The following is a 9,616-nucleotide window of genomic DNA, read 5'->3' as shown; positions in this document are numbered from 1 at the left end:
TATTCAAAAACAGAAACCGGAAGACCATTAGGATGGATTCAAGACGCTAGTTAACCAGTTAGCACATTAACAACATAACCTCACTTCTGTTTCTCTTCTTGTGTACTGAGGTGTACTACCATTCAGAGTGATTTCTCTCACTGACGGGCTTCGTCAGCTCTGACACTGATTCAACATGCTGAATCGGCTGAAATAAGCCAACAAGGGGCCAACTACTGCCAACGGTGTGGGACCCAATGCAAAAAATAGACAGACAGACGCTCACTGTAGCCCTGACATTGACTAACTGCCAACCCTTGAGGGGGGCGTGAATGTCTGCACCAAATGTCATGTCAGTCCATCCAATAGTTGTTGAGGCATTTCATTTAAAACTACAAATGTGAACCTCAGGTTGGTGCTAGAGGAAATGTCAGGGGATCATCAAAGTTGGACAACTTCACCCTCTGGGAAACATGAAAAACAACAATGACAAAATTTACATCAATTTCTCCAACAGTTGAGATATTTCAGTCTAGAATGATTTCTAGAGCCCCAAAATTTAAGTTGACCTTATATTGGAGCTCCAGCAGCCATTATTAAAATACCGAACAACAGGCAGAAATTGAATGCACAGTATAACTGTGATAATAGAGTAAAATTTTCAAGCTGACATTCAGTAAAACTGCACTTGGCAGAAACATTGGCACAGTGTAGTGGCATTAATCAGCCAACTCACAATTGTTGAATTCAAATAGGGTGCTCTAATCAGAGAAAACTTGCCTTTTCATTACTCATCAGATGTCCTCAGCTCCTGAAGATTTACTCACATTTCTCAATATATATAATATATCTATCTATCTATCTATCTATCTATCTATATATATATATATATAAAATTTTACTTTAATTCAGCCCAGTTGTTGGTGTATTCTAACTGTGTGTAGCTGAACCCAACCTGAAACTCTACAAAAGACATGTTTACCTGACTGCCATGGCCATTAACCTTTACCTTCAGTTGAATCTTGTGTAGAAATTCATTCGCTGCAGTCCACACATGCCTTTGGAAATGTAAATCAACTCCTCATCCATTAAGGAACACTTCACCAGTGACAGGCAGCCTTTTCAGAGCTTATAGTGCATACTAAGCATGCTACACATTAATGCATCGCAACTGCTGAGCATGCATGGAGACTATGGATACGTCTAGATGCGCTGAGATTCAGCATGCATACATGTCATATCTACATACAATTGAGTCTTTACCGCTGCATAATCAGAGAGGAATTTAGCAGAGGTAAGCCCACTGTGTCAACATTTATATGTCAGACATTTTGGAGCACTAACTGATGGGATAAACCTGTCCAAGAATCTGTAATCCTTGTATTCAACCTTTTCTTTTATATGTGTGCATACTAAATATTTACATTACTCTAAAAATCACACACTTGACAACATCACTCATGCTACTTTCTCATTATATTGTTTATCTAAAAAGAAAGCCTCAGTGAGGCAACGTGCTGAAATGAACTGGGCCTTGCATGGGAGCCACTCTTCCTCCCAAAGCCCCACTGGGACCACTCAGGGAAGTGTCTGGTTAACGCACAGAGCTGACATGTCATGATAGACAAGACGTGCACCCCTGAGCCCCGGCAGCCCCCAAAAGACGCCCAAGGTTATATCATCAAGCCTGGGTCAGCTGTATAATTGGGCTCGGGGTCACTGGGAGGATATGGAGCGTGACAATGAGGCTATAGAGTTACAGTTTGTAGCCGGGCAGAGAGGGCCGCCGGTGGGGCATTACTGCAAGACCAGACGTCCCTTTAAAAAGTTCAAGGTCCATCTGCGAGAGTGGCTCCAGCCCTGTACACTGTCACTGCAGGAATGTGTGTCACTGCCTGCCAGCCACCAGTACACTGCTGGGAGGGTGGGGGTAGGTGAAGGAGACGGTGGGTATATTTTGGTTTTGTCATGGAAAAAAAAAAAAAACTTCCAGGATGATGAGTGAGGTACTGCAGATAATGAGTGTCAGACACAGTTGCAAACTCTCTCGAGGTTTTTTTTAAATTATTGACAACATCCCTTCAGCTAGGGGAAAAAAGGAAAAGCAGATCAAAAGTATGTGGTGCTCTGCGCCTTCAGTACTTCAATGTATGTATGTATACTACAAACACAGACGTAGGGGTAACATCTGGATTGCTCTTGGCACAGAGTCCCAGAATCAACTTCTGCCACATCATAAAAACCTTTACTACAGTTGGCTCTCCCACAATACCACCAACAAAGCCCACAGAACCGCTGACAAACCCACAGCGATGGATATTACCCAGCTCACCGCTGTCACTCAACCACCTGGACTCCACAGACTCAAATTATACAGACTGCAAATGAAGCACACATGTAACGCGCAGGTGTTGCAAAAGTTTGGAATGCTTTTTTCATTATTTTTTATCATTGTTTTTCTGGTTATGTAGCAACAAGTGGATGATTCAAAGGGTGTGTGTATGCAGTGTTTTAGCCAAGATGAACACTGCTCTTTCCAAGAGGGACAATATTCAACACTGTGAGAACTGCACACTGATTACTACAAATTCATTTTTTGAATAGTGTAAGAGAATAGAATAAGTTTTTTGTACATTTTTGCCATTTTTGCTAAAATTTTTTTTACTAAGATTAACTGACTGACAAAAGAGCTGCAGAATTGTTTTCTGTTGATCAACAAATAATTAATTGACTATTCATTTCAGCTTTGATCTTACCTTAAGTTGCTTTAAAGAACTTAACCAAACCAATTTACTGTGGCTCACAATTACTTTTTGGATATCTTATGTTTTTATTAAATAGCCACCAGTACAAACATGACAGGAACTAGGCCAGAAAGAGATGGGGAATAACATGCAACAAACTAAGGTTCCAACCACACAATTAGAGGATGCTGCAGTTCACCAGGGCAGCCCAGTTTGTCATTATTCCAATTATTGCATGAAAAGAAGTGTAATTATATTTAGTGGCAATTCCTAAAGCGTTATCTACCTGTGGTAATAATGACAAACTGTTGGTAAGTCATGTCTGAAAATCAATGTTGGATGTATCAGATATCATCTAGATTGACCTTGGTGACAATCTCTCCTTTAGCTGCTGAGCTAAGGTTACGTTGGCTAGTGTTATAGTTTCACAGACTGTCAAGACAAGCTGCTGCTCAGAAAAAAATAAGTGCACAGTCAAGACAGACTCATTACTCTGTTGGTCCTTTTCAACAACAAAAAGAAGCAATCCTTGCCAACTTTTTAGACATTAAAATGGCACAGAGTAGTATTTTTCTCTTTAACAAACCATCTTTGGCTGAACGTTGATCCTTCCCTTTATTTTAAGGTGGACTACCGGGTGCAGGGAGGCTGCAGTGACAGGATACTTTATGTATTGGCGCACTCTGGCTCAAACCTGATGTATGTGTGTGAGAGAGAATTCTTGCATCTGCTTCTGACATGAACGCAAAGCAGTTCCTGCCTGCAAACAGAGCCTGGAGCCAGGTAAGATGCAGGAACAACAGTCTGTGTAATGCACCTCAGCTGTGTTAGCACCAGCAGCTCTGCAGTGGCGACGGATCACTGGCGTGGTCATAAAAACAAGGCCAGCACAAACACAGAACGGGGGGGAGTGTAGCTGTAGAGAAATGCAAAGCTGTGATGAGGGTGACATAAAGAAAAAGGAACCAGTGGCTGCATGAGTTGCCAAGAGTTTCCCCTCTACTGTGCATGTGTTTGGGATTTACTGTAAGTTTTAACCTCCCATGCTCTTTTAGAACATCAATAAGACAACATGACAATGGTAAGTAGTGAATTTCTCTGAACTTGAGTCCTTTGTTAATGAGCCAAGACTTCCTTCAGGATTATTCTATACACTGTGCAGCTTAGCCACATTAGCTTTAACTCACAGGCTATGAACAAAGCAAGTGCACCGGTCCATAGGCTAATACAATCAGGGTCATAACTTTCCCATCATTACAACGTTACACATTGATGACGGATGGACTTAGGATATAAACTGTTAGCTTCCTTAAGCCCTTCCTTAAGTGTCCTCTTCTGGGGCCAAGAGGACACTTCCTTTCTTCTTACAGAGAAATGTTGGCACCCGCCTCCCTGCCATTCCCTCTTAACTGTAGTTACACAAGCATGAAGGTGTGTTGTCCATGTAAAGGTACGAGGCAATAGCTTGTAAAATCTTTATGGTCATAAATGAGGTGGTAAACAAGAAACCCTCAGGGAATTTATGTGATAAAGCAAAGCTGTGCAAAGCCATTGTGTTGTTCTGTCATGTTAAAACATTTTATTGAGCAATGACTGTTTACAAGAATGCTTTCTATTGTTTGGATGCTTGTAACATTAAAACTTCCTCATGCCGTCCTACACATTCTATTTTTAACAATATAGGATGTGAACAACTTCAAACAAAAATCTAAAGCATCAAGTTGCCCTTGAGGTTTTCTGCAACAGCCCTATCTTTAACCACACTACATACACATGTATACATAGCGTGCTCAGAGCCAGGAAGTGAGCGAGCAGATCATACGGGTGTCACCCAAAACGACACGTTTATCAGCTGTGTGCACGGCACAGATTATCTGATAACACATCCTGGACTTTACAGAGATTGTTGAGATCTATTCAAGGTCACGTCAGTCAGCCCACTCCCCTTCTCCCCTAAGCCAAAGCATTTAAAGAAACAATTTGCTGCTGATCAGGGGATCCGTGCAGTGTTATTATCTTGTTAAGGCCAGTTAAGAGGCCGTGTCTCTGAGGGCTGAGCCGACCCTGTCAGGAAGGCATCACTTTGTGGGCTGCCATGCGACCACAAAGGCATTAACGGTCCAAACCTCTTTGCTACATGGACACTCTAAGAGACAAACACAAACTCAAAGACAGACAATAACATGAGTCACTTCACTACCCTCAAGGTATTTCCCTGATCTGTTAAAAGGCTAAAAGGAGTCAAGTCTGCTGAGAGATGCTGAATGTTTTTGTCTCAGCCTGCTAGCAATATTAAAAGAACTACTATTCTGAGTAAGTAATTTATATTAATATAAATATCACTGGAAGAAAATCAATATTAGTGGTCAAAATTAGATAATGCAGTTGTATATTAGCAGGGGAGTTTTAACTTAAAATAATGCAGGCTATTCTTAAGCACTGTCTGTACATAAATCTATGAAACGTAATGCACTACAATTTGTATATTACCCATGTAATCATGAGCCAGAAATTTGTGTAGATCCAATAGAATCAGGAAGACTGTGATCACGTGACCAATGCGCGAACAGGAGTAAATAAGGAAGTTGTCTGTGCAAAGAGGCAGGTCAGGGAAGTGGATGGGCCCCAAAACACAGGACTTTCTCCCAGTCACGCAGTGTTCAAAACCATGTTAAAGCCAGTGAACTTTGAGCCACTTTAAGGTACATTGTCTCTATGTTTCTTTTTCTAAATGTAACCTACATAACTTAACTTGCCTAAACCTAACCCATGTAACTTTGTTAAGTACTTGAATTTACGTTAGGTATCGAAGATCATTCATGGATGTGCTAATTCGTCACCATACAAACTGCTGTATGTGAATTTTCGTAGGATATCATATGAATCATTGTATGAGGATACGCTGAATAATGCCCTGCACCATACAAGCTATTTCTTAATATTCATACTTATGTTCAAACAGGTGTAAAGGCGTTCCTTATTAACTGAAAGAGACAGAGGAGCCAGAGGAGTATTTTCTTTGATATTTAAACTGGGACCACAGTGCCACTGCCTGCGACAAACTATGTCCCTTAACATCTATGACACTGACATGATCGCTTACAGTTACTTTTATTATTAGATGAAGGCACTGGGTCATTTTATACCGCATTTACTGGAGATGAGAATTAATGCTGATAACATGTGCTTACTTGTAACAATAACCTGTAACTGTTTAAGTACTGATATTGGCAAAATAATTTCACTAACAAGGATGTCTTCCAGAGAATTGGTTTGTCTTTTCATCATGTACAACCATCTTTGTGTGACACAGCCACCTGCACATTGGTCTAAAAAAAACAAACATCAAACCACAACAGAGACGATCAATACATGAAGCTGAATTATTAATGATGTAACAGACAAACATGCGTCGTTAGCTAGTGCACACATGATTGCAAAAACTGCATCCTCCATTTAAATAATTTATTGTACTGTAGGTCTCTTAATTCCATCAATAGTTGGTAGTAGCTTTCACTTCCAGTTTTGAAGTGATGCACCAGGTGAAATGTCAAAGTGTGTCACAATGTGCTTTGACCACAGTCTACTTAAATTATATCTCAGTATAGGTGGTGCAAATGAACATAGTGGTGAGTTAAGTGTGAAACTGAGGAGTTAAAACACTGCAAACTGTGTTAACTTTAAACTTAAACCTAAATCAGTTATTGCAACAGGCAAGCTTCAAGTGGACGAATGTGTGATTTAGACAGAACTAATTATTTCTACAAGCAAAAAGGAGGAAAGTAAAGTTTCTGCACTCTCTCTAATTTGCCGGGAATTTGGCAAGGGAACTTTATCCTGAAACACACAATAATGATTCACAAAACAGCGGTCAGGTTGTTACTGGATTTCTGTTCTACTTTAAATGGCAAAGAGAAAAACATAACTGATTGCAGCAGGAGCTGGTACTGAGCCATTCAAAGCCAAGACAATGATGTCGTGACACACATTGACCTATAATTGCCAACAGCAGAGTGCTGAGGGGCAGTGATTGGCTGGTTCTTAGGGCCCGCTGGCCTTAGAGGATGAGAGTCATCATGCAATTGCACAAGATCAGTAAATCACTGTCAGATGCCCACAGGCTACACCACTCCAAACCAGAGCTATTTTCCCATCAGCATCAGAGGGTTTACAGAAAACAATAAAAGCAAAATGGTTACAATAAAACAGAGAAAAATCCTTTAGGCGACGTGTTTCAACAAAAAGTCAAAAGAACAAAGTGCATTAGGAGTGAGAATGAGAGAAGACTTTTTTTTTTTCATCTTGACACAATACTGTACTCTCCGATAATGACAGTCTCGAGTGCAGTGAAAAGTAACATAATGCAACAGAGCTATGGAAATGTTGGCTCATGAGTTTCATTCATTCACTACCAAAGGAAAAGGCTGATTTCATACATGTCTCATAAAGAGTTTTATTCATTAGTGTTTGAGATTAGTGTGGAGATAGAGATATCAGTTAGTAAGGAAGCATTTGGGCGATGTCCAGGCATTTCTAATCTGCCAACACAGATTAGGTGAACTCGATTTAAACCATAATAGCAGATTTCCTTAAATCACTGCCAAAACTCTACAGTTTAACAAGCTTTTGAAGATGTTCTAGAAAACTGTTCCTATTAGCCCGTCAGGCAGTTTCTGATGTCTTAATGCAGGTCAGCTCACAGACCTGCAGCTGCACAGAGAAAGACAGACCAGGGGAAGGCGGGGGGTTTGTGGAATAAACCCAGAATCAGCAGCTCTCCCTCTGCCTCCTTTCTTATCTGCTCGCACAGCCAGTTGAGAAGCACACAGACACAGCACTGTCAGACACAGCCAAGCTTTCCTGGCATCTCTCCCCCCACTACGGAGAGATGAGTTTGTCCTCCCATCTACACCTCTGTGTGAAGCCCAAAACACATCAAGTAGCAGCAGCAGCCACGAGCACATTTAATTGGCCAGCTGTCTGAGTGGTCAGAGCTACTAATTACTTCAGAAGCGGCAGACAGCAGTTTTTCGACAGTTGCTCAAGTCATATAGGAGCACACATTAGAACTGTGCACAAGAGTGCAAACATGAGCCGTATGCAAATATCAGAGAATTGTCCTTGCCCCTACATCCCCACTGGAGCGAATCTGCACTTTCCCATTTCTCCTTCAGGACATTAATTGATTAAAAATTCAACATATGGTAATACAAAGCTTGTGAGTGAGGCTCTGCTTGCAGGCAATAGATGCAGTCGAGTCCCCACAGTAAATCAAAGTGATGTCTTATCACCTAATTATCTCCCCTGAATTGTTTATCAAACACAAACCTTGCAGACTTTTCTCCCCTCAACTACAGTGTTTCTGTGTAAATCTCTGTGTGTATCTATAGTTGTGTGAATTGTGTGTTGGTAGGTGACATCTCTGGGTAACACTGCGTGTAAGGCTGGTAAACACAGACATCAGCAATATACAAAGCACACTGACCGTGGATGCCACAGGGAGACACAGCGGAGATGAGTCAGGAGGGCCAGAGGGTGGAGGAGATGATCAAGGGCCGGGAGATTAATGCTGAAAAGAGCACACGTTGCTTTTATGAGATGCACTTACCGTTTTTGATGGTGGTTGAACGTCATCCAATTATGTCATATCATTTTAACACTATATCTTATTATTACACAACTTTTTCCCCCAAGGAAAAAGTAAGTCCACTGAAAACAGATACAGTGCATGTTCTTTCAGTGTAGTGCCAGATTGTCTCTCTCATGTATTATCAATGTGTTCAAGACACAGAGCTGAGCTTTATTTCTGCTCGAAGATAAATCTCTAAAAACTTTGAAAAATCTAGCAGGTAATTAAACACTTAAGGCATACATTTCAAAATTCTCAAAAGACTCTTCCAGCCATCTGGAGAGAAAACAATTATCCACCCACTGCATGATAAAAACAGATTTCTAACCTGATAACAGTGTTCAAAATCTATTTCCTGATCCAAACAAAAATTATGTCCAAAAAAAAAAAAAAAGTTTTTTGTGCAGTGTGGAGTGAAAATGTATTTTATTTAAATAGTTTTTAGACTCTTTGTGTACTCAGGAAATACTTCAAAAACAGGAGAGCATCTGTTAAACACCCTGATGGGTTTGTCAAAGATCATTAAAGCCTCAGTGTGTAAAAATGGTGAGTAACAGTGACATCAGCGGTCAAATTCTAGATTGCAGCTCTCACTAGCGCTCACTCACTCACCCCTCCCGTCAGGTAAGTGATGGTGGCCTCGTAGGACAAAAAGCCTTGCGCAGACAGCAGTTTTTCGAGTTTTTCAGGAGTATCTAGCAACGAGGTGAATATTTATTTAGGAATCTAAACCATGTTATGATATGTTATAGCTTACCAGTGAGATATAGGTTATCTGTGAGATATATGTTAGGAGCGTTTTATTTCTAATTGTTTTGGTAACACGAGCATTAGCACAGTAATGCTAAAATAACATGTTTTAGGTGATAGTCACGGCACAGTGCGGCAAATATAGGTTGGTACAATTACAATATATGCATTTCCAGAGTGTTCTTCCACAGGACACAGGGAGATGAGGAAGAGGGAGAGGGGGAAGAGGAAGACCAGGGAGAGGAAGGGGCGAGGAGGGAGCATTAGAGTCGGTGCAGGAACGGCTAGGTGAAGAGGTGTGTCTCGGCTACCCAGAGGGAAGAGGAGGAGGACAGGGTGACAGTCTTCACAGCAGCGCAAGAGGAATCAACAGATTAGGCTGTAGGCTAGGCTAACAATTTATCTGTAGCTCTGGGATAACGTTAGCCAAGGGTAGGATAACGTTAGCACGTAAACGTAACGTTAGCCGTCACTCGAACTTAGACGAGAGGGAAAAGTAGTTGCAAACATGAAG

This window comes from Epinephelus fuscoguttatus, linkage group LG9 (genome assembly GCF_011397635.1).
Source record: "Epinephelus fuscoguttatus linkage group LG9, E.fuscoguttatus.final_Chr_v1".
Lineage (NCBI taxonomy): Eukaryota > Metazoa > Chordata > Actinopteri > Perciformes > Serranidae > Epinephelus > Epinephelus fuscoguttatus.
Note: the sequence above shows the minus strand (reverse complement) of the source record.